Genomic DNA, 26346 nt, shown 5'->3' with positions numbered 1-26346 from the left:
TTCTTTACCATAGCTTCTAATGTAAAAATATCGATAATCGATTGTTCACGCCTGCGACTGGTTGATTTTACTACACACTCAGCCGTATGAAATTGGACTTGTTATGCTGAAAGGAACTATGTTGCGCGCAAATCTATGCACATAGTTCATTTTAGCCTAAACACGTCCAGTTATAACCATCGGCGTCGCTCATTTGAGTCAACGAAAAATTTGCACGAAAAAATGTTATCGCTCCACCTGAGAGCGCTTAAGCTGATTGTGAGTTCGCAATATTTTTTTGTAATTTTTTCCCGATTTGTGAAATTGTTATTTTTCACGATTTTCAAAAATTTTTGATCTAATCTCCCCCTCCTCAAAGGATTTTCCAAGCATGCCCCTCCCCCTTTCTGCATGAAGATTTCTTGACTTTGTGGTGAATATTTTGACCATTTTGTGTGCCTTTTTTAGAAACGAATTATCTGCTACTGATTTTCCCATACAATAATGTGCTTCTATAAACAAGCTCGAGCCCATATGTAAGTTTTTTATTCTACTAAACTTGGTTTAACTATGAAAGCACTTGTTCAGTGTTTGTGCACAGAAATTGGAGACAGATACGTCATTTCTGAGGAAAACATAAATGTTGCTTCCCTCTTAATTAACGTCGTCCATTTGTCAGTTCATATCCTTCACCCTAATACGAAACGTGAGGGAGAAACCCGTCCCTCGAAAATAAGGTTAATCGAAGCTTTAGCCGAAACTTCCGTAATGGAGAGATGAGCGTCCCTTTCACACGAGGGCTAAGTCCACCAAAATTAAAGTCATTGTTTACGAGGTGGGTCAGATTCCGACAGCCGAGACGTTTCACGGTTGCTTGATAAAAGCAAGTAAAACACGAGGCTGCCGGCTATCATTTGAGCCGGAAAAGAACCACCTTTTTTGGAGAATAATTATTGTAAAAGCTGCGGCATCCCTTCAACATTTAAGTTTTTTATAAAATAAGCTTTGTTAGTATTTACCTTAACATTTACGTTTTTTTACAACAATCTTTGGTAGGTAGTCATATGAAGAGTTTACTTTGAAAAAGCCGTAATTTCCATGGAATCTCTATGACGTTGACCCCTTTTTTCGAAGGATCTGTAGTAGTCCTTTGAAGGACTCATTCGGTAAGAAGACGTAAGCTCAATAAGAATTCCAGAGCTTTTACGCTTTTTTTAAAGCTTCCCGATGTGAATGGCGAATTAATGGCCGCTTTATAATAGAGCTATCACTCGAGGAGGAAAGAAATCATAACTTATTCACTAAAGAATATACGTACTTTGTGCTTGTGCTTAGATATTTTTTCGGCCTTTACGTTTTTGTTTTTCAAATAAGCTGTGGTAGTCATTTGAGGGGCTTATAGGAGAAAGACACAAGTGCATCATAGGAATTCTATGATGCTTACACCCTTTTTCAAATAATTTGCCGTGATTATTCGATGAGCTTTACGGGGGACGTAAGTGCAATGAGATTTCCACGGCGTTGACGCCTTTTTACAAACAAGCTGTCGTGGCCATTTGCGGAGCGCATTTGTAAAAGGACACAAGTGCAATGGGACTGCTACAGTGTTTACGCTTTTTTGGATGGTCGATCGGTAGAAAGAAGATAAGCACAATACTCTAGGATATGACTCGAACGAAGTAAAGGAACCTGCGTTCCCAGAGAAGGACGTAAGTGTTATGAGACTTCTACAGCGTGTACGTCCTTTTTCAAACAAATGTTCGTATATACATTTAAAGAGCATATCCGAGAAAAGACAAAAGTGTAAGGGGACTTCCATGGCGTTTACGCTCTTTTTTGATGGTCGATCGATAGAAAGAGCAGAAGCGCATTGCTCCAGGTTATGACTCGGGCGAGGAAGGAACCTGCTTATTCAGAGAGAACGTAGGTGTCATGATAATCTAAAGCGTTTACGTCCTTTCTCAAACAAATGTTCATAAACGTTACAAGAGTTTATTCGACAAACGACCTAAATGTAATGGAACTTCCAGGGCGTTTACGCCTTTTTTCAAAGAGGCCACCGTTGCCGTTTGAAGAAGGCTACAAGGGCTGTATGATTCTTATGATGTTCTGCGTATTCAGAGAAGGACGTAAATGTTATGAGACTTGTATAGCGTTTACGTCCTTTTTTAAACAATTCATCGTATACATTGAAAGAGCTTATTCGAGAAAGGACTTAAGCGCAAGGGGACTTCCACGGCGTTTACACCTTTTCTCAAAGGAGCCACCGTTACCGTTTGGAGAGGGACCTAAGGTCTGTATGACTCTTATGGCGTTTACGCTCTTTTTCGAAAGATCGGTGCGGGTTGCCCCCGGTCTGGCGAGCCAATTTCCCGGGCCTAATTCCCTGGTCGTTTAAGCGCGGCGTCAATGACGTCATAAAAGCCGGGATCCCGGGGGCGGGGGCGAGGAGTTGAAGAGCATGGCTCGGCTTTCAGACGGTGATCATCAACGGTGGTGGGCGAATGGGCGGAAGGGGTCTTGCATTTTAAATGGCCTTAAGTTTGCTCGGATGTTGATGAGAAAAACTGACGTGTCGAGTCACGCCGTCAGTGCACGAGTTACTGCTCCCCCGTCTGGTTCCGTTTCGTTCCTGATTCCCGCGCCTTCCCAGTTCGTTCCTGATACGCGAATTCGTTGGAAAAACCACATATGTGACCACCTTTGGGGGAAACGGATCGAAGTTCCAAAGAGAATAATTTTCAGTGGGGTGATATTAGTTGAGTTGGGTCAGGGATTCGTTTTTTTGGATTTTATTGAAGAAAATCTGTGGTGTCTAAAGAAAAAAGTTGGGAGCAGTTTAGTTCATTTTTCATCTAATAGAGGGCGCCTAGTTTCTGTACAGGGCACATGGTACATGGAAAAGTGGAAAAGAAAACCGATATATGTGACCATCTTTGGGAGAGAAGGACCGAAGTTCGAAAGAGAAAAATTTTCAGTGGGGTGAAACTAGTTGAGTTGGGTCAGGGATTCGTTTTTTCGGATTTTAATAAAAAAATCTCTCTGCGGTGTTCAAACTAATAAATTGGGAGCAGTTCAGTTAATTTTTCATCCAATAGAAGGCGCTTACTTTCTGTTCATAGACACATGGTAGCTATAGTCGGGAAAAACGTGGAAAACCGGAAAAGTCAGGAAAAAAAGAAGTGAGAAAAAAGGACGCAGGAAAAGTCAGAGGGAAAAGAAAATAATAACCCAAACGAATGAGTTGAAGGGGTGAATTTTTACGTGTAACGTAACATGTTTTCAGTTTCTCACTTGTCTTAAAATGAATATTAACTATATCGTGTCGTCCCAAAACTTGGGGAATCTACTTACAGTGTATCAGGCAAACCCTAGAAAAGTCAGAGAAATCCAGTTTTAAACCGTATTGACCCTGATTCCTTCACCAGATTACAACTTAAAATAGGTTTTTACTGAAACCAATTTTTTCGACGGTATATTTCAAACTCTCACGATACCGATTTGGTTCGACATTTTTTGGCATTCTTCCATTTCCATACCGAGTTTCAATTTTGAGTTGTCTTGGATTAGGGTCTCTTTTTCCGCAAACGGTCACTTGCACGAGTACATCAATTTATTCTGATCGGTAGCATCAAAAAAGGTTATGTCATTGCTATTGTTTGGACTCAGTCCGCCACAGCAGAGAATTCCCATGGCGACATCACCACTAATAGTGTCAATGCGCTCGTAGTGTCATGTGTGGTTTTTGCCTCGCTATCATCCGGTGCATCTTCTGCGACTGCGCCACTTGCATCACCGTCCTCACGATTTTCCTCTTCTTCTTCATCCTGACCTTCTTCTTACTCTTGTCTCTACACATCTTCGAGGTTTGAAACCATGATTCGTGGCTCCACAACCACAGTCTTCAAAACCAAGGTAAAAATCCGGTATCAAGATTTCAATGGACAATTCTCTCCATATCCTGCGGGGGGATTGTTGAAATGGATAGACAAAGCGATAGACAAAAAAGACATGAGGAGTATGGACCAATCCTATTGGTTGAAATGGTTGGTTCTTATAGACTAAAGGAGAAAATGATGCTCGACTATCTAAAGGGTCTCTCGTAAGTTGCCGTTAGTCCGTCTATTGCGTACCTCTCTTGTCCATTGCAGCCACCCGCTTCCACCAGTAGGATCGCTCTATATATTGTATTTGTCTTCTTTGTCTATCTTTTTGTCTATGAATTTCAACAATCAGCACGCTGAAGAGTCAACAACTAGGTTCAGACTGTCCTCAAAATTATAAAAATAATAAATAAGTCAATGATCAAGAAGTATAAATGAATAAGTGCATTGTTAAAAGTGATATTCCCCGTGCTGAAAGGACAAAAAGTATATCCTTATCAATTTTGTGAATATTACCAAAATAATAATGGTTTTAAAGAGCCTAGTTCTGATTGAAATATTTTGAAGATCAACTTCTAAACTCAGAATCGTCTTTGAAATATTTTTTTAAAAGGATAACTGCGAAAGGATTCCTTTGAGAATGAAACATCAAAGCTTACAAATCAGCCTTGGGCATTCGAATTCCTTCCACAGCTGTTGTTTTCCTGGAAATAATTGGGAACAGCTTATAAATGCATTGCTTTTATCTTAATTCGTCCAATTTACATGTAAGAGAGGAGGATCGAAAAGCAATAAGTTCAGTTTACAGTTGCCGAATTTCCGTTTATTCTTTGAGACATAATGTACAGGCATTGTGTAGTGTTCCTGAAATCTACCGATTTTTTTAGTCTTTCTTTAAACAGCTCTTTTCTTTAGGGCCCCTTGTAATTTATGTTTTTAAAGGAAGTTGCATGAGGCTTTTACGATAGCATCATTTCAAGGGGAATTTTCACGAACCTTGAGTAAAATTGATCGAATCAACTTTGAAAATAGCGATTGCAGTAAGCGATTTCAGTGATTTTTCGCCGAAAAAAAATTATGCAATTCACCAAACTTAGGCAAGTGCGCAGACCTATGACCCAGAATATTTTATTTTTTGTGACTTATCGCCAGGGTCGTAAAAATTGTCCGTTTCAATGAATGGTGTTAAGTTTAATGAATCAAACTGCGAACGAACTTTACTAAAAATTGGTAGATTAACATTCGATATTGTCCTAGGCAATGGGAAATGGGTGTTTTATCAATGCAAATTTGGTAACCACCGAATGTTCATTTGCAATTTTTACTTAGCACGACAGCATATTTTTCGTTTCTCATCTACAAATCTTCCTCATCGCGAAATAAGGATGACGATGATACACACGTAACGCAACGGTTGAAGCGGTGCGGTGCACTGCGCGCGTCGCTTGAAAACGAAATCGCCGCTAGTTCGCCTTCAAATTTGGCGACGCAACCCAACACCACACCGAAGTTAATTAAGTTGTATCCATCGATTGGCTGTGTTCTGAATGTTCCTACTTATTCCGTGGACCTATTTTTTACATTTCAGGAATTATCAATTAATTGACAGGCACGTACTGTTACCTTGCTAAGGAAAAACGTCAAATGAACATTCGAATTACGCCAAATGTCACTCAATAAAGAATTCGCTCTGTCAAAAATGTTTAAGGTAAATTCTATGCCGTAGTCCATGTAGGGTCCAGTAATCTCCAGTGATATGAATGCGAAGAGGAATCTATTTTTCTTAAGAAGTGACTTACACTATAACAGAGTGGAATCTACACTTTTTGCAGATTTGTGAGCTTTTATGGTGCCTCCTTCGCTTTGCATTCAAATCAATCGGGGTTTTTGGGCGCTATACAGACTCTAGCACCGAATTTCACTCCTCAATTTTTAAGGAAAGTAATGAATATTTTTCCTCTAAACTTTTAGGTTTCGCAGATTAAACTGCGAAGAAAATTCTCTGAAAAATTGGAAATAACGGTTCCCTGAATATCAGAGGGAATTATGTAAAATCTGAAGGCTCACGCTGTGCTTTTCCATAGCATGACAGAATTTTAGCAAAAAATCAATCAAAATCAATACAGAGTATTTGAAAACTAAATCGCCGCTAGTTCGCCTTCAAATTTGGCGACGCAACCCAAACCCACACCGAAGTTGATTAAGTTGTATCCACCGATTCCACCGATTAAGTTGTATCTTGGTAGCTTCGATATTTAAAAAATTCAGCCCGAAATTAATTCGAACATGAAAGCTCTTCAGCACCGAAAGTCAGAAACACGAGCTGAATCTTCCCTTTGACGTCCTTCGTTGGCGGTTGCTCCAGTTAAAACGGCCGAGACATGGTCGGAGAAGAAGGAGGGGGAGGGAGGCCGATGTCGGAAGGTGTTTCACGTTTAATTCTACTTAATTTCGCTGGATATCAGCGTTTAATCCGGTTTAAAGGCTCCCAGCGCCGCCGACACGGCCATCTCCTTTCAGAGCCCGCCTAATTTCGCTCCTATTTGCAGTTATTACTCTCCGATTACGGCCAGCGGAATCGATTACGCTTCGATGGAGCCGTAAAACTCGGATTTAGCGTCGACCTGCATTTTGCACTGCCGTCCTAAGAAGAACCGTCGCGTGAATCTCGAACGTTGCCAAATTGCCCTCGAAAAATTCAGGGGTTAAGAGTCTAGCCTATAGCCACCCTCCGGCCAGAGTATCACAAGCACCATGCGACGTTCAAAAATGTCCACTGCCTTTTTATTTTTTACAGAGAAGCGTTCAACGAAGCTGTCCGAAAATGTCACTGAATTTTCTTTTTGCTGCCGATAAAATTCAGTGAAATTTTCAAACAAACTAAACCAACAATTTCTCTGTAAAAAAATGAAATGGCGGTGGAAATTTTGAAACCTCGCATGGCGCTTGTGATGCTTTGGCCGGTAGATGATAACATGGGGAGTATGCGGACCAGTCAAAATATGGAGCTCTTGCGTCCCAAAAGGCCTACCAACCTTCTTACACGAAAAATGCTAAAAGAAAAAAAAAGAAAAGAAAGAAAGAAAAAAAAATGCCGCTGCCAATCTTTGAATTCCAAAATCAAAGCAAAATGGCCAAGAACACTTGTGAATGAGGGCCTCATCCAGTGACGAGGCGTGAGTGATCGATTATTGATATTTCCCCATTTGAAGCTGTGGTAAAACATCGATTATTAAGATGTTCGTTGCAAGCACCCTGTCTATCGATCCTTCTCCATAGATTTAAATGACAGATCAACCGATGTATCGCAAAGCACGCCACGCCACTGGTCTCTCCACAAACATGAGTTAATGTATGCAAAAAGTAAGTCAAATAAGAGCTCTGATAACAACGGGTCGTAACAATTGCAATAATAAATCATTCAGGACGATTTGAGTTCATAGGTCAGCTGCCTTTTTAGGCCCTAGCCCTAGGAGCTCCATGATCTAACCTCCAAAATTACCGACATGTCCTTACTCTGTGCTCTATGATGTGATCACTGAAAAAAAGTGTAGTAGCATCCACTATGAGTCTACTTGATTTTTGACACAGTGATACTGTTTGGTGAAAATAAGCTGGAATTATAGCAGTATTTACCAGAACTCAGGTGATACTTACCATAATATGGTAAATGCCAACGTAGAGTCTGGTGTGTCTTACCGAACTCGGATCACTGTGTCAGGGTAAGGTAAAATCTACCATATTTTTTTTCAGTGATCGCTCCAAAAAAAAAAATCTGTTTTCATCAGCAGATATTTGGCAACACCTGAATATTCATACGGCGTTTTCCTTTTCACCTCCTCGTAATCACTTCACTCCAGCGGACTTTTTTGCATCCACCGACGCTAGAGCAACTGCGTTTCAATATGAGCCCTGTTGTCCGTACAGCTTTATGCTTTCCAAGGCTCGCGTGCTAAAACAGTTACGGTCTTACGTCGGCGGAGCGATTTTTTTCTGCATCTTCTTGACTCGTCGAGTCGTTGCATACAAATAACCTCATTTCTCGTCGTTGGAACCTCGTCAGCCTGAATAGGTCGCCCAACTGACGACACTTCAGCCCATGCTCCGATCCGTGAATATTTTTTTGCCGCGAAAATTTTTTCCCTGAGACGCTCTCAAAAAAACCCTACCTACTACCCAAGGGACGAAAAAACTCGTCGAAATTATCAATGTTACCGGTTACCGATCACCGAAGATTCCCTGTAATTTTACCGTATCTGGTAATTTCATAGTCACTCGGTGAATAATGGGAGAAAATTCAATTTAATTTTTCTCCGTGATTTATTTATCCGTGATTTTTCAGAAAAAAGGAACCTTGATCCTCGGAAAAAAATTCCAGCGGATAAGTTTTTTGAGTCGTGCCGAAAAAGTGGAAGCTGAAATTTTGATGGAAAACTTTCTGGTATACTTTAAACAAAAACCAAATCTCCATTTTACAAACGGATATAGAACGCAGTGGTGAACGACACCAGTCAATTTACATACGTTAGTGCGCCTTCAATTTCGTTTGATACTGTGCAATACTTCCGAGGCGGAATAGTTGCTCAGAACGCCTTCAACGGTCTCCCTTCGACTCGATGGTATAGGATGAAGGTCCAGACGGGTCAGCTCCGCATACTGCCGTGCTAAGGAAGAACGCTGCATGAACATTCCAGAGTTTCCAAATTTCCTTCGATAAAATGTTTATTTTTTAGGAAAGCTATGAACATTTCTCCTTTAAATTTTCAGAATCTTTAGGTAAAATTGCGAACTAAATTATCTGAAAAATTGGGAGGAAAATACTTATCAATCTACCAGGAAATTCGCGTGTTATCAAAGGAACTTTTGCAACGCCTGAAGGTTTATACGGCGACTTTCCTTAGCACGGCAGTATAAGTATCACATACAATGTCATATTCCCCTGAAGATGGATATTTGATAATTTGATGAACTGGGGCTAAAAAACTTGATGGTTTCATATTTATTTCAAAAAATCTCTTAACTAACCTATCTTTCATGTTTCGCTGGATGCGGGGTGAATACTTGGATTGCATTTTGCAAAAAGGAACCACTAGCATTGCAATGTTGCTAAGATTGTGCAACCTCTTTTGTCTTGGAGGAAAACCCCGATTATCCATTAATAGTTTCTATTTTAATCGCTAAAAACTGTAAATTTAAGACAAAAATTACCATCTAAATTTCATAGTTTCTCACAATTTCCGCAATTTTATTGCAAAGGATGAAGTTGCACAATCTTAGCATCATTGCAATGCTAGTGGTTCCTTTTTGCAAAATGCAGTCCACTTGTTAGACACCGCGCCATTACGTTCCATAAATATCGCCAAAAACAGCTCCTAGGCCTCCGCGCGGGGGAAAATTATGGACTTGCGAAAAGAGTGCATAATTCACGATGGCCCATTAATCTTGTGCAGTGTAAACACTCAAGAATTAAGCACTCCTGATAGCTTCATGCCCGGGTAAATAACGTCTTACCCGCTCTCGAAGGTGTGCAGATATTTCACCCTAATTCACTTACCTTGTTTGCCTCTCTTCTTTCCCCTGTCCGTGCAAGTATAGACCCACGTAATTTAATAATAAATCTTGCTTTATGTTACAGGTGAGTCATACGTGTTCGTTCACGCTCTCAATAAGTGCACGTACTGGAATTCTTGTAAGTTCTCTTCTCTTTCTTTTTTACGTTTTTGGGATGAGTTGTTTGGGACGAGTGTTAGGTAGGAGAACATTTTTAACTTTGTGTAATAAATTCTGAGGTCCCATAAGTTCTGTATCTTAATTTTAACATCGGTACATTACCTGGTTCGCTGTGGTAGAAATGTGGGACAATTTAATGTAGCCATGCCTTGTCTTTAAAGCCGGTGTGCACCTTTTTCCATCGAAATTTTTTCTTGTGAAATTAACAGGTACTCAGATCTGTAGCAACTGACTTTAGAACAGATCTGAGCATTCAGTACTGATTTGATCTTGAATGATATCTTGTAGCAATGCTGAAAATTGAACGGCGTCTGCAAGAAGAACGGTCTGGATAAATCAAAGGTGAAAAATTCACCCTTCAAAATTTTGGGGAAAATAGGGCATTGTCTGAAAATTTCGCATAAAACTGGAGTTTCTTCAACCCACTCAATGTCCATCAGTCGTACCAGTCTTCTCGCTTGAAATGAATATTTTGATACAGCACAGTCGACTAGTCAGTATATGAAATCAGCGTAAAAATCAATCTATTCCTATGCATGTATCGGTAAACTGTTGTTACATAAAATCTCGGACCTATTCTTGATCAACGGCATGCTACCTGTTACAAACTTTCGCCCTTTCTCTAATGCGTTTGTTGGGTAATTGTACAATGTCTGACAGAAATAAATTAAATACATAGCTATATTTTCAAAAACATCTATTTGTAAAAGAAAGTCAATAGAAGTCATTTATGGACAAACGTCTCACAAGCCATCAGGTGTTGCCAAATTTTTTACGAAAATTGTCCTGAAATTCGTGAGAATTTGCCCTCTGATTTTCAGAGGATTCCGGTCATACTTTGATCTAAAAAGCCTGAAAAGTTCACGGAAAAATATTCACGACTCTCTTCGAAAATGAATATTTTCTAGGAGGAAATATGGCAACATGCGAATACTCATACGGCGTTTTACCTAGCATGACAGACATTTCTTCAAAATCGACAGACAAAGTTGGCTCCTTCAAGCTAAACTCAGGAAATTCACTTACACACTGTACTGAGCAAGTAATAAATTAAAACCGACTAAAACCACAAGCAAAAATGTGATTGTCCATCAAGTTTGGACCGCGTTTAGCAGGAAGGAACCAAGCCACATCAGCTATTGCCAAATTTAACTGGGCAATTTAATTTCTAACATGAAAACGTTTGTGCGGGCCCCTTTGAAAATTTTAAGGAATTTGCCTCGACCTATGCAGAAAATTCACTGAAATTGACACAAAAACCCCTACAAATGTTTTCATGTATGAAATTAAATTGCCCAATTAAATTGGCATCAGCGGGTGTGGTTTGGTTCCTTTTTGCCTAACGCAGTCCGTTTATGCAGTAAACCACCGACGACAAAACGTCGCCTCTCCGGCGTAAGGGTGTTTCCCAATTTCCGCAAGAGCCCTAATTTACGTATAAAATCATGCTCTCTGGGGCTCATCCAGAAATCGAGATACGTCCTTACGCCAGAGGAGCCACGAAAAGCATGCACAAAAACGTGGCATCATGGCGATACCCCGGGGGCGACCTTATGTTTTTGGGGGAAAATTAATTTACGCACGCCGGGCGGGGGTGGGGGTGGGGGCTGGGGGTGCCGTCTCTGCGTCGGCAATAATTATGTCGCCGAAGCCGGGAACATTAATCACACAGAGAAGGTTAAATACCTCCGGGCGATGGGGCCAACGTGTAATACAATTCCGTCAACTCAAAGTCAAATAAATTTGTTACTTTCGCCGGTACTTTTATTTGCGCGCCAGATAACGGCTTCCTTCCTTAACCCCGGTCTCCTCACCCCGTCGTCGGATTCACAGGGACCCTCGAGTTTATTCGGATTGACTCAGGATCGACAATGATAATATTCGGAGGGGGTATTTTTCAATTTTCCGTACATTTCGGCAACCTGGCCATCATGAGTGTTTTCCTTCAGTTGAGTCTTTACGACTGAATGCCTCATTTGGAGGTTCAATATAAGCTACGTTTACTTGCCGATAATTTTCTTTTCATTCAAATTAGCGTCAATTTTCAACCAACTACAAAGCTTCGAGACCTTATGGGATCGGTAGACTTCTTGTGGTCGCTAAATTTCCGCTTTAAAAAAAAGGTTTCAGGTCACCCGATTATATCTCCCGAGTAATATCTCTCCATCATTTAGACTACATTTTGCAATAAGGAACCACTATGTCTGGCTTATTTTAGAAACAGCGTGTATGCCATTGGTTTCCCTACGCAGAAAGAAGCTTTTATGGAAAATCCATGAATAGTGGTTCCTTATTGCAAAATGTAATCGATTTAATTTTACCTATTCCCTTGATTGATCCCAGAAAATTTCGTCAGGAAATCTCTGGTTTTTTAGGAAATCCTGTCGTGTTAGCGTTGATAATGATTTCACGAAAAAATTTAAAAATTACGTAAGAAGTTCTCCAGGATCTACCAAATGATAGGAAAATTTTACTTTCATGATTAGTTAACATGAAACCTTGTTTTTTAACCTAAAATTTGAAAGTATCTATAGGAAATGTAGTGAGATAAGTGTCCATTGATAGTCTCATTCGTCCAACTCAACTGAGTTATAAAAGGAAACTTTGTGTGTTAAAATGCGCAATTTACGCATATGCATTCCATTCTGGATGTTAAATGTGTCCAATTTCTCCTCGGTTCTTCCCTGTTCTTCTTGCGAAAAGCTGAGAACTTTCAAGCTTTTCGTGAGCTCATAACTTGGTGCTTGTGTACAAGATTTAAGTTTAAACCAATTAAAAGCAGTGGAATATTTATGAAGCTTAATTAAAAGTGTCTCCACGCGTTCAGGGCATGTAGTCTGCTAGACGTAGAAACTTTTTATCCGATGCCTTTATATTTATTGAATCTACGTACGATGGTTTTGCTACACTTGCAGTCTTCCGAAGAAACGACTCAAATCAATGTTGAAAAAGGTTTAGCATTTAATCATTATTATCATTACCATGGACTCTTTAATCCTATAAATTGTCATTTTTTGTGACAATTCTTTCTAGCCTCCTACTGAACCGATTCCCATGATTTTTGCGGCTAGCGACATGTGATAGCCCCTAGATGAGCTCGCTTTATTTAGATTTCTGCAATATGACCCAAGTTTTTTTATGTACCGTGATAAACCTGTGGATTCTCCAATTTAGCCAATATGTAAATGTTCATTTTTTGTCACATTTCGTTCTACAGATCTACCAAGCCGATTTTTAATATTTTTGCAGCTATCAATAGAAGGTAGTCTAATGGGTCCACTCTATTCACTGGCAATTTTGAAAGTTGGAAACACTATTTTTCCTCTATATAAATCCATTGAAAATGTCGCTTTTAGGCGGGGACTCTATTGTTTACCAAGATTCTATTGTTTTACATATATTTAAAGGGAGGAAAAACAAGTTGGTTTTTGCAATCGCTAGCGATAGCAATATTCGTCATGGGAACTTTTGCTTCTGGGATATGAAAATGTTAAGGTACAGTTCGTTTGTAGTATCTTCAGAATTGAAGGGGCGATGTAATTTTGTGTCGACATCTCTTTTTTAACATTTTTAATTTTTTTTCTTTGCATACAAGAAAGCTGTTATTTACCAATTATTTATTTTCGTTGGATTATGTATGGTTTTCGGAAGTTAACGCATTTAACTTTCAGTTTCGTTTTTTCGGCGTAAAGTATGATATTTTTACTCTACGCATATGCCCGAATACGCATCATAAGTGACCTATGTGCTTCCCAAGTTGCCATTTTTTTCATTCAAATAGATATAACTGAAATGTTAGATGCGTACTACCTATACTACTTTCATGTCATTGCTTTATTTATTTATTTATTTATTTACTTTTTGCGTAGGTATAAATTGTTATTTTTTGCTGAATTTTGGAGAAAATATTGCTTTAAGAACGTGGAATGTAAATTAATTTTATTGAAAAAAGAAAATACCATCATTAATTTGGGCGAACAGAGAAAATATACATCAATATTTGGGTCAACATCTCCCTGATTATATGAAGGATGAATATATTAGTATTTCTGTATCAAAAAACTTAGCTTTTGTCTTCAGAGATACAATGATTCTAGTCCCAGTCAATTTGTTTTATTGAAAAAACAAAAAAAACAAAAAATAAATAAAAAAAAAAACAACTGAAATATTAGACATACTATTTTCATGTCTTTCTATTTGTATCAATAGGTACTTTTTGCTTAACTTACGAACGTTGAATGCAAATTAACTTTATTGAAAAAAGAAAATAACGTCATTAATTTGGGGGAACATGTGGCTGATTATATGAAGGAGGTATATTCCAGTATTTTTGTTTAACATATTAACTCACGAGAAAATGTTCGTACATTTATCATCTAGTATTAATTATTAGTTGATGATTAGTCTAAAACATTCAATACAACCATTAAAAACTAACTGCTATCGTCGGGTATCGAACACCCGATCGCCTATTGCCCGCACCTAATCAAAAATATGAGGCGGTCTAGTCAACTAGGCTATAGCAGAGCGGCGAGCGATGGAGTAAAAATAGCATAGAAAAGACCCAGACGATGGGCGGGACTTATCACAAGAGTTGTCCTTGAGACGCTTCGTAGCTTCTGTTTTTCTAGCAAAAAAAAAGAAATGAGCTAAGCGCATTACTGTAGGAGCCATGGTTCGCACTGTTTTAATGTGTCTCAAGGTTCATCCCAGCATGCATTCGCGATCGCGGCAGTTGAGCTAAGACAATATTTGCGTATCCATGAATTAAATCAATCAATCGAGGTCTGATTTTGACTTATTTGTCCATAACGAGTCCTCCAGAGCAATTTTCCACCTTGTACGATGGTTATTATGTCTTTATTTCTATTTGTAAAATTTGAGGTGGGATAATGGCGGCTTCTCAAGAGCACCGAGGTAGGCGATCTTTTGCACCAACGAACAGAAAACTGATGGCGAAAAATAACCAATCAGAACCTCCCAAAAAAAAGAATTTGCCCAAAATCGGAACTTCGTGGTTCTGCGCAGAGTTACCAGTCAGACACGACATCTCAAGGTGGAAAAAAACTCGCTGAAAGCGAATTTTAGAAATCAACACAACTTGACGTAGAGACATGATTGGCTAAAAAATACAACGGTTTTTGATACATCGGAAAATCAACCAAAAATCGAAGACTGGGCGAAACGCTCAAGGTCGCAGAGGCGTAGGGAATCCCATAGCGATAGCAACGGAACGATTGTAATATCATGGGGAACTCCGTTCCCATGACAACAATGTTGTCAACTTTCACGTATCATCACTGACTCTATATTTAGCGGCCAGGCGGCGGAGCCTCCTTCTTTTAATCACAAATAGTGTTCAATCTCGGGAGAAACTATTTTAGGTTAAAATCGCTCAAAAAATAATTCAAAGTTTCCTTATCCGGACGAAGAATTTTAACCAGAGGTGATGGATTTAGCTCTCAACTCGAGAACAGATGGTCCCAGGGAAATTCAAGTTAAGCATGTGTCAAATGTGGTCTACCCGGGGGGAGTTCGATGGATCGAAGAAGAAGGAGAAGAAGAAGAAGAAGTTCTCCAGACGGGAGAGGTCGTGGTCGCCGAGGCGTGGGCAAGCGGGCACTCCCGACGCTCGACGCGTCCCGCGTCGCGACGCCTCGTTTTGGCGCGAATCGGATAATTAAGAAAAGTTTCTTGAAAACTTCCGGCCAAACTTCGCCTCTCACCAACTTGATTCTTTCGAGTTTCTTCCTCGCCGCCGCTTAAATTAGCCGCGTTTAGTATTGCCATTCAACTCGCAGGTGTGAGCCCTCCCCCCCCCCTCCCGCTCCGGAACCGCAAAAAAAGAGGAGGGAAGAACGAAAACTCAACGGTCGGAACGTCTCGAGCTACACAATGACTGCCGAAGAGCGACCTTTAAATGCACAGAAAGAAAAAATAACCGAAATCTTGTGTTAATACATACATAAAGTCGCTTTTATAGCGCCGCCTCGCGCTCTGCGACGCCCAATCGCCATTGCCCCCTATCCTCCCAGAGATCATCAGGCAATTGGCACCCTTGGCACCATTTGGAGGAGCTGTAACAAAATAGACACGTACATAGGAGGAAGGAAAAGCACTGAGAGCTGGAAGTTGCTGAAAGGGCTGCGAAGGGACATGAAGCGGGACTTGATATCTCCGATATCCATTGATAAACTGGAGGGTTATTTTAAAATCTTGTGTTAATACAGGAAGTAAAACACGAAGTAACACAAGCTGTTGTTGGCTTTTTTTTGTGTGTTGGTTTTCCCGTTACACCTTGGACTTCCTGACATACTTCATTGCTTCTCTGGACAACTAGTCCACAAAATTGCTTGAAAATTTCCTCGATTCTTCTTTCCTGTTGGCATAATATTCTGTAAAAAGTTGGCTTTATGCTGTTCGAAAAAATCAAATAGAAACGGAAATTTTGTAACACCGCAGTTCAGATACGTGGTTTTGCACTTTGGTCATCGATATTTGACGAAGAAATAATGTAAAAATCTCCCCAATTCAACAAGCTAACCAAATGAGATTCGGTTAATTTGTAAAGCTCTAAAGGGTCTTCTTGTCTTTTGATTCTATTTAAGATTTTTCACTTAAATATTAATTTCTACTTTTTTAGTTTAAAAAGCTTGTTTCACATTATTTCTTTCATTCAAGCTTTTAATTATAAAGCAACTTATTATGCTACCTTAGTGCAGTTAATTTACTGCAGCTACTTAATTTACTCATTGAGCAGAATTTATTTAAAATTTTTTTCTTTAAATTTTTTTTTTGAAACTGCATACATGTATGAATTATAAAAGAGAATTTCGTGTATAGGATTTGCATGAAATATACATAGGGTGATCAGAAAGTAATGCACGTTTCCGTTTTTTGAGCGAACGGAAACAGCTATCAATTTTCGGTTTGTGTGCTTAAAAACGGAGTAAATACCTATGAAACCAGACCAAGAACAGCTCTCTAGCTTAAAAATTGACTGAGTGACAGGGTTTTGAAAATGATATGTCGAGGGAGACCCTCCAGGATTTTTAGCTACGAACATATTTGTCAAGGGGAAAAAAAGTTAAATGAGAATTGAGTGTTTTTATTGAAAAAACTTACAAAATCTTACGGAAATTGACGAACTTCAAGCTTCTTCATCGGATGACACGGCTGACTCAACATTCGGCTATTTTTCGAAGTATTTTCCGCCACTTTGAACAGCTTCAGCCGTTCTACCCACTTTACAAGGATCGTCTTTTCGAAGTCTTCTTGACGGAGGGTTTTGCGGAATTTTTGAACAGCGGTTTTGATCTCGGCTATGGAATCAAACCGTGTGCCTCTCAGAAATTTCTTGAACTCAGGAAAGAGCCATTTCAGATATCCATTCAGATATTCAGATTTCAGAATATTGGAAGTAAAACACGAAGTAACACAAGCTGTTGGTTGATTTTTCGTGTGTCAATTTTCCCTGTGTCAGATCGACCAAATCTTTGCGATGAAAATCTGCTTCCTCGTTAAAAATTAGTCGCTAGCCTCCAAGATCAAACCTGGATCGCATCAGTGGAATTCCAATGAGCTAGCCACTGAGTATATTAAGGGAAACGAGTACACAAGTTCAGCAGGATAATTTCTTCATGATCCGATGTCTTAGAGTAGGCTATGGTTTGAGTCGATTTAACACAAAAATTTGTTGCGCAACCGAGTCCTTTAGGTCGATCAAACGCAACGAAAAAGTAACACAGAGTGACATCAAACACAGAAAGTTGTATTTGTGTGGAATCTACGAACTTCTCCATGTTTTTGTTTAATGAAGCACAGGCTAAAATAAAAGTTCAGCAACGATCCTTGCGTTGTGGCAGCACTGTTTTTATCTGTTAATATCTTCCGCGCTGTCGCCCCCTCAGCAAGCTAGGAATACAACTATTTGTACACGACATGACGCACGAATTGCATACACATTTTTTGCAGGCGGTGTTGATCGTCTTGGTGGTAATGCCGATGCTAGTCATTCGGGTGGAAGCTGGAAGCCGTAACATTGAAATAGAATCTCGGAATTACTAATCCACAACAGGACACTGAGTGGGGTTTAAATTTACGAAGTATGGCGTGTATTTTTCCATCAAAATTTCGTGTTAGTAAAGATACTTGGGTAATGAAAATTGCTCGAATTAACTTCTAAGTTAAGTATGAACACGTTTCAAAAGGACAAATTTGAATGTTTTAATCACACGAAGAATTCTGAACTACACGAATCAAATAGGTTATTAAGAATAAAAGTACACATGCTATGGATCCTGTGTCACGTATTGCTTCTTCCCACATATATGTATGGAATTTTGTGTATAGAAACAGTAATAACTTATTAACTAAATAAGGAAAGAAACTATATGAAGAATTTATTAGGTTGATAGAGTGCAAACCCTATCAGGTTTTGTTTTGTGCGTTGTTTCATTCAATTATTAGATTTTGATTTTCTAATATTTGTAATTAGAAAATCTGATTCACAAACACAAAAAATGTTATTATCTTATCTTGTAGAGATTGATTTCAGAATTTTTCACTAAAATAATAATCATCAATAATGAAAAACACGAAAACGGCAAAATATGTCGCTTGAACCCTAACTTAGTCCAGTAATTTTGACTGGACAAATTTCAACTGGCGAAGCCCCAGATGCGTGATGTGCAAGTCTTATATCATGGTAATTTTTGCACAAGAGAGTGGTGAAAGCAACGTAAATCCAACACCACGCATGTCAAAGTTATTCTTTTTTTTACTCGAAAAATGTACTATCATGATAGCTCCTCGGATTTACAACTACATTGTTAAGTTTACAGGATTTCCTACCATTATTTTATGCAAAAACCCTTACGATACATAAAATTTACGATCCTCGCCGTAAGGGATTGAAATAAAAAGGTACCGCGCGAATGAAATTATACGTAGCGTCGTAAATATTAAGGTGCCCGAACAACGGTTTCTAATCCTATTACCACGGCCCGCACAAATTCGGACCAGACGGTTAAGTGCTCGCCGGTGTTGAGGGCATTTATCAGCACTTTTTAAGCGAACGGCGGCTTAAAACAACGCGAGTAGTGGCGTGTTTTGCGAGATATCGATCGATATTTCATTTGAGCCTATGGAAGAAGATCGATAAACAGGATGTCCGCAATGAACACCCTGATAATCGATTCTTTTTCACAGCTCCAAATGGGGAAATATCGATAATCGATCATTCACGCCGCTCCACTGAGTCGGAGCTCAAAAGTTGGATCGGAACCGTATACTACCGCGTCGAGGAAAAACATCGTATAAGAGAATTCGGGTGTTGCCAAATGTCTTCCGATTATTTGCAAATTTCCTTTAAAACCTGTGAATTATTTCCATTGGATTTTTCATAGAATTTCGTTCCCAATTTAATCTATCTGTCGCATGCTAGTAGTTAAATCAGACATTATATCAAATGCCAAGGCAGATGGTCAATGATTTTCCCTCTTATTGAAATTGTGAATGTTTTTCCAATTTTTGACGCTGAAATGTTGTGAATCAGTAGATAAAACCGTTTTGTTTCATGTTTGATCGATTCACTATTGTTTTAAACGCTTTACACTTGAGAAAACCTGTATCTAAAAACTGATCAATGCCTCATGAGATACACCTTTTTAAAAACTATAACAATAAAAAATGAGGTGAACAGTTTTCTTTTATCTGCATGAAAAGTTGGTATTTTGAATTTTTTTTACTTGAAACTTGTCGGACATATTTTTGAACAATTTAATTGTTAAATCAGCAATCCATTTTTCCCGTGCAGAGGGAGAGATAGCACTAAAGATTTGTTCAGAGTAGGTACTACAGAACACAGGATTGTTGAATAGTGCATGGTCCATATTATTCTACGTGAAATCAAAGCCAAAGAATCGAAAAATTAGAATTAGAGTCAGTAAATGAACTGTAGTGAGTTTCAGTTCAAAATTGAGGCTAAAGAGTGGTCAGCTGAGGCAAATGAATTTGAATACTGCATTGGCATTCCTGAAGCAAGTTATGAGTATTTTTCATTGAGATTATAAGTTTCAATGTATCAAAGGAAAATAACCAAATCAAGCATTTGGTCAAATGGTCAAAATTTGAATACTAGCTAAGTTTTGCACATGTTTAGAATTTTAACTCTTAGAAAGGAAAAAAAAAATAATCAAAATACAAGCTTTTCATAAAGCAATCAGCAATCCATTTTTTCCATGTAAGAAAGAATATTTTCGGGAGGGATTTGGCAACTTTCTAGTGTTCATACGGCGTTTTTCCGGAGCTCGGAAGTATAAGTATCCTTGGCGAGGGCCGCCGAGAGGTTTCTAAATTGGCTGCTAAATCTTGTGCGAACGCAGACGCACCGCACCGCGTACCTATGCCGAATTCGTCGCTCCTTTGACATAAGGACGTATCTTAATTTCAACGTGAGCCCTAATTCACATATAAATCCATGCTTTCTGGGGTTCATGTGGAATTCGAGATACGCCCTCACGTCAGAGGAGCGACGAATTGCGTAGCTTCATCTCTGCGGTCCGCTACGTTATTCCTCCCTTGAGGGCTTTTCCTGAGCCCCCCGCCCCCGCTAACCTCCCCCCGCCCTACCAACTTCGACGAAATTCGAAACAAATAGCGCCCGGCCTATCCCGACCCCTATTATCTTTAATGAGTTTGTCAAATTTCACCAACCGCAGTTCCAAACTTTTATTTATTGTCCTTGCCTTGTGATTACCCACCTCCTTCGACAGGACGATTACACCTCCGTGGAACTTTTATTGGAGTCAAAATGTTTAATATCTTCGCGGGAGAATGGACGTTTTGGAGTGTGGTGATTGTAAAATACTTCGGTTATGGTCGTCAGGGGCCGTTCTCAAATTTTGCTACGCACTAGGAAAAGGAGAGGGAAACTCAATACGTGACGTCACTGGGAAATTTGTGCAAAGTATCTGTTTTTTCAATGGTTTTATTTTCCTTTAAAACATATTTTTTCTCATCAATTAAAATGAAAATTATCCATACAGAGTGTGCAAACATTTCAAAATCATGAGTTGAAAAACGCTGACTCCGCAAGATTAAATATTAGAGCCTAACACAAAGCGGAGCGGCGACGCACTGGCGCCTACAAACCTAACAGGGATACTTCACGCATTGCGCAATGCGTGAAGTATCCCTGTTAGGTTTGTAGGCGCCAATGCGCGTTTCGCGCTCTCTGCCCGCCCGCCGCGCCGCAGCGTGCCACGGCGTCTGAAGCAACTATTTCACACCAGAGGTATTGCACAGTATCATAAGAAATTGAAGGCGCTCCAACATATTAAGAATGACAGGCATCCTTCAAAAGTACGGAACATTCCTCGCAAAATGAATCAAGATACTACGGCACAAAAAGAGAGCGGTGGTCCAAAAACTAACTAAGTCCTAGTATCCGTATTTAGTAACGTTTAGCATAAACTTTATCGTCTGGCTGTTGCTTCGTCGCCATCGGCTATAAAAGGCTATAAGAAATTGTACAGCCGGCTACAGAAGCTATTGGAAATCTTACAGCCGGCTTTAGGTCTATGGTATTTTGGAACACAGATTCTACTGCCAATTTTTACCAGGGATTGTATTTTCCTAGGGAAATTCAGACTTCGTGAAAGGTGTGTGATGAAAATAGAAGTTTCGGAAATTCCCGAATGTTAGCTAATGCAATTCCTGAACGGTCCCTAGATTGTAAGCCTAAGTTGACAAGTGGTTGTCTTGTACAAAATAGTAATATGTAGTGGGCACTGTGCTTCCAGGTAAAGTGACGTGAAATGTCAAATTTCCAATTAAAGTAGTGGACCTAACTTAGGATGTATGATATCTCCACAAATAACTCGTGACTCTAACGGAGTACCCAATATTCTAAATTCATTTTTTAACAAAAAAAAAAGTACAGTAATACTCTCTTGCGAAAGGTATGAAATATTGTAGCCTCGCAATCGAGTTTCCCAGTAGATTTATAACATTGCTAGGATAGGTATCACAGCATGGTTCTTAAACTGCTTTAATCTCCGAAATATATCCGCACCGTCGAGTTGGAAAGTGAAAACCAGACTACGTTTCAGCCGATCCGCTCCCAGTTGCGGTGGATGCTAACTGCGACCGCCTCCATTTGGCAGGCCCCAGATTGGAGCTCTCTGACTTTCGCCGGAAATAAAAGGGGTTTTGCGGGGGACAAGGGGGGCCGGGGGGGGGCATTATTGCTTGAATGGGAGTCACCACCGCACCTGCAACGGGGCGATACCTTTCGACGCGGATTCGATTCCGCGGCGCCTTGTTTTGATTCCGCTATTGTTCGAAGGTTGACTCCCGCGAATTCAGCCAAGTTCGGTCGACCACGTCGCCCGGATTTCAGCGTTTCAGTCAGTGTTTCAGCCAGCGAGGTGGCTATTAAGTCACTCGACCGCGGAGTCAGATAAGCGCTCCGTCGCTGGAAGTGTCTGGGCGGATATGAATCATCTTCGCAGGGATGAAAAATTTAATGTTGTACTGAAACAATTCAGCGGTGGATTGTTTCCAATAACAATGGTACTAGTAGCTCGAGGCATGAATGATCGATTATCGATTTTCCCCATTTGAAGCTATGGTACAGAATCTTAAAAAATACGTCCTAAAAGTGTATATAATCTTAAAAGAAAAGCTGAGCTTTTACGAGCTTTAAAGACTTTACAAAATATTATATGCAATAATTGCTACTCAGGCCATGCTTTAATAAAAAATACAATGTGCAAGAGGATTTTAATATATTTACAATTTTACCTTAACATGGTGGACACGCAAACCACCCTTCCAACCAACACCGACACCAACACTCTGGTCCTCATCAGTGCAAGGGAAAGAATAGACAAAAAAAACCCTAGCAATTTTTTTTCGCATTATGAGTATCCGAAAACCTGAAAACCTTGTAATCTTAAAAGTATACTGAAAAAATATTTTTTTCTCATACAGATATTTCAGAAACATATACAGGGCTCCACGCAGTCAAAGCGTTACCAGTCAAGTTACATACGTTTGTGCGCCTTCAATTTCGTTTGATACCGTGCAATACTTCCGAGGCGGAATAGTTGCTCAGAGCTCCTACAACGGTCTCGCTTTGACAGACGTATTTAGAGCCTAGGATCACTTTTATGGAGAAGAAAGGCTTTGCGCTAATAGTCAAGCTTAAATGGAGAGGTCTGAGGAAAGAGATCTCGTGTAAAGGAGATTGCCTGTTTTCGAACTAAACTATTCAATTTTCAGCTCCGTATCATTTGGCAAAACTTTTTACCAGACAAAAATCCCGACGAAAGTTTTCAACCTAAACTTTAAGTTCGTTGATTTCAAAATTATGAGAATGTTGAGTCTCACATATGACTAAATAAGACCAATTCTCCTTGAAATAATAACCGTCTAAAATTTCAAAAACCGTCGCATTTAATTTATCCGCACAATAATTAATTGGTCCTTCAGTTATAAACCCAGCCCTGCGTCGAGATTTCAAGCGACATTCTGTTCAGTTCACTCCTCGCTTACTTGCACGTCTAATAAAATTATTCGCGGCTCTCCTATTCGAGTGAGGCGTTAGGCGTGAGATACTGCGTGAGCATTGCCGTTTTAATATCACCAGGCGTGACTCAAACACGCAACATGTTCGCACCGAAGATAAGACGGCGCGACATTCGGTGCGTCGGGAAAACACGCAGGAGTGGGGGCCGGCGAGGATTCCGGAACTCTTGTGCCAAGGAAAAACGCCGTATGAAAATTCGGATGTTGCCAAATTTCGCTTGGTAAAATATTTATGTTTGATAAAAGTTATGAATTTTCTTCGTCGAAATTTTTGGATTTATCAGATTCGGGACCGTCCATCAAATACGTAACGCTCTTGATACGGGAAGGTGGTCTGAACCTGCGTGCGTTTTGAGTTCGTTACGAGGGGGAGATATAGGATTCAGGACCGCGTTTTGTAATTCTCGGCGCTGTATTTTTTAACCTTTAAGCAAAAATACACAAAAATCGCCCGAATAATTTAACTAAAAAACACAAGAAAACGAGTTATTAAGGCTATAAAACTCATTGTTTTAAAAAAACGAACACTTGCTGGGGAAAAAACGTGTTTTTTAGCCTTGGTCACCCATTTCCTTGTGTCTTTTAGTTTACTCTTACAGAGGATATCTTCTCATTTTTTTGTTTTTGCACCGTATTTTAATTTTTTTTTTTAATTATCTCCTTTTTCATTTTATGATTGGAGAATTTTGAGACCAATTTATTTTATTTTATAAATTCCCCCCCCCCCCTTACTTCTTCAATTCTTATCTTCTTATTATTTTCGCTTCTAAAATCAGAGAGGGTATAACTACAGTTTATCAGTAATTTTCCTAGTTATGGCGGGCGGGGAAGGTCAAGGGAAGCGTTATTATTTTTCTAGGAGGCGTAGACATGCGTTGCGCGTGCGTTACGAGGGAGTAGGGTGGTCAAAAAATCCAAATTTTAACTTTATATATTTTACCCCTTGAATCGCGAAGAATATCCCGTGGAAAATTCACAATTTCTTCAGGAAATTCATAACTATTTTATGAGATAAAATTTGGCAACGTCTAATTGTTCATACGGCGTTGTTCCTTAACACGACAGAGAAGTAAGGAGGGAGCCTAAACGGAGGACTCGCCTGGGCTACATGATTTACTCTCCTAATGCGTCCCCCCGGAAGTTTATTTCACGATGCGCCCCTATTTCACGGCCCCCCTCCCCCCGCGACGCTATTCCCGAGCGAAATTTCGAATCGGCCCGAAATTTCTCCGGCTTATTCCCGTAATCTATAACAGCAGGTGACAGTTTTCACGGCGCTGAATTCCTTGATCTACTATCGTACGCTGCTCAGTCGTAAATAACTCGCGAGGCTTTTTTCTTTGGCTTCAGGCACGACTTTTTTTTCTCTTTTTTTTCACGCGGAGGAAACGTAGATGAATGATAAGTACAAGGGAAACTGCGTCAGAAATTTTGGAGGATGAGGGTGAGCATGTTGATTAAGGCTCTTAACGCAAGTTTGAGTGAGGGATATTCATATCCCTCGGAACGCTGAATTTTTCACCTGGTTTTCCTTTTTCCTTTTTTTTAAAAAATAAGTAACTAAACAGACAAATAATCTGAATCAAAGAATACAATGAGAAGCTCATTGTTTGAGCGATAAATACAACAATGGTAAAACTATAAATATATAAATATAACAAATATATAGTAAAACAATTTCTAGAAATAAATTTTTTGAACTTTTTCATTCCTCGTCTTCGGTTTATCAAAATAATAGAAAATTGGTGCATCTTTGGGGTTGGACCACGGAGTAAACAAATGGATTTTACTTTCACTTCTTAATAAAACAAAGAATTAAGTATATCTTCCCCTGAATTATGCAGATCAAGCGTAAGATCTCTTTAAATTGGCAGTCGTAAAGGCGTAGGTAAATGCTACACGAGTATCGCCGGCAACGCGCCTTCAAATTTTCGTGACGCAACCCAGCCTTACATAGGCGTTGATATAGTTGTATCTTGTATTTGGATATAATGGATGGTCATAAGCGTTTCTCTAGAACGCATCGCCTATTTATTTAAATGCACGTACCTCGATTGTTACGTTTTAAGTGTTTTTACTCGTGATTATTTTGAGCTTTATTTTTTCAACATAAATTCAAGCAAAATATATTATACGCACTTCTCCAAAAAATACTCCAAAGGCAACGAAAAGAAATGACACATAAATGTAAAAAGTAGAAACAGAGAAGCTCCGATTGAGGCGTTACAATTCTTTGCTTATTTTTTCATTTCTTTAAAATGAAACCAACCTATATTTTGCCTTCAAGTTATCTATAAATTATTTCCACTCGCATCACAAGATTTACCGATAAATTCTAAGAATTTATTTTGGTAGTCTTTCAGAAAAATTGAACGTGATCCTAAATGTTTAAGCTTTGCAATTAATAGAGACACGCTTTATCACCTTAGCCATCTATATTCTGCAAGGAAATCAATGAAAATAAGTCTCATAGGGTAGAAAATAGAATACAAAATGAAATCCGAAATATCAGAGCGGCCTAACCGTTTGAACCATCATTTTAGAATGGTAACTCACTTATCTTGTAGTTTTCTACAGTCAGAGGGCGTGTTAGAAACGCAACTTTTTACAGGGTTTGAGTCAGCATTTTGTCAATTCTTTTCCCTACAAAGCGTTTCTCTTCCCCTATTTCACAGCATTTCATCCTCACGGTTTGGCTCAATCTGCGCTCATGGTAAACTTGAACATGAAAATGATAAACTTACAATAATGAAAATCACAATTTCGGAAAGTGATCAGTTAGAGTGAGGGTATGAACCGATGCATGTTGCAATGTTGTCTAATCTTGCGCTTATAGCCCAGTATCCAGTGGCGAGGAGTGAATGATAGATTAGGTATTATCGATATTTCCCCATTCGAAGCTACGGTAAAAAATCGATTAGTAAGGTGTTCGTTGTGAACACCCTGTTTATCAATCCTTTTCCATAGGTTTAAATGGCAGATCAAACGATGTATTGCAAAGCACGCCACGCCACTGCCAGTATCTAATCGAGTGAGATTGGGAAAAAGGAGTTTTTGCAGTGAGATTTTCTCTCAATTAATTAAAAACAGATCAATTTTTAAAAACTCCAAAAATAAACGATCTTCAACTTCGTTTCAAAGATACTCAAATTTCTGATGA

At 39.3% G+C, this 26346-nt stretch overlaps 1 protein-coding gene across 1 annotated transcript in view; it reads left to right on the top strand.

Annotated features, from left to right (window-relative positions):
- The window catches only part of tinc (transmembrane protein tincar), a 269869-nt gene that overhangs the window by 216080 nt on the left and 27443 nt on the right, over positions 1-26346 (top strand).

The sequence above is a fragment of the Bemisia tabaci genome, chromosome 8 (assembly GCF_918797505.1).
Source record: "Bemisia tabaci chromosome 8, PGI_BMITA_v3".
NCBI lineage: Eukaryota > Metazoa > Arthropoda > Insecta > Hemiptera > Aleyrodidae > Bemisia > Bemisia tabaci.
Note: the sequence above shows the minus strand (reverse complement) of the source record. Positions and strands in the feature narration are given on the sequence as shown.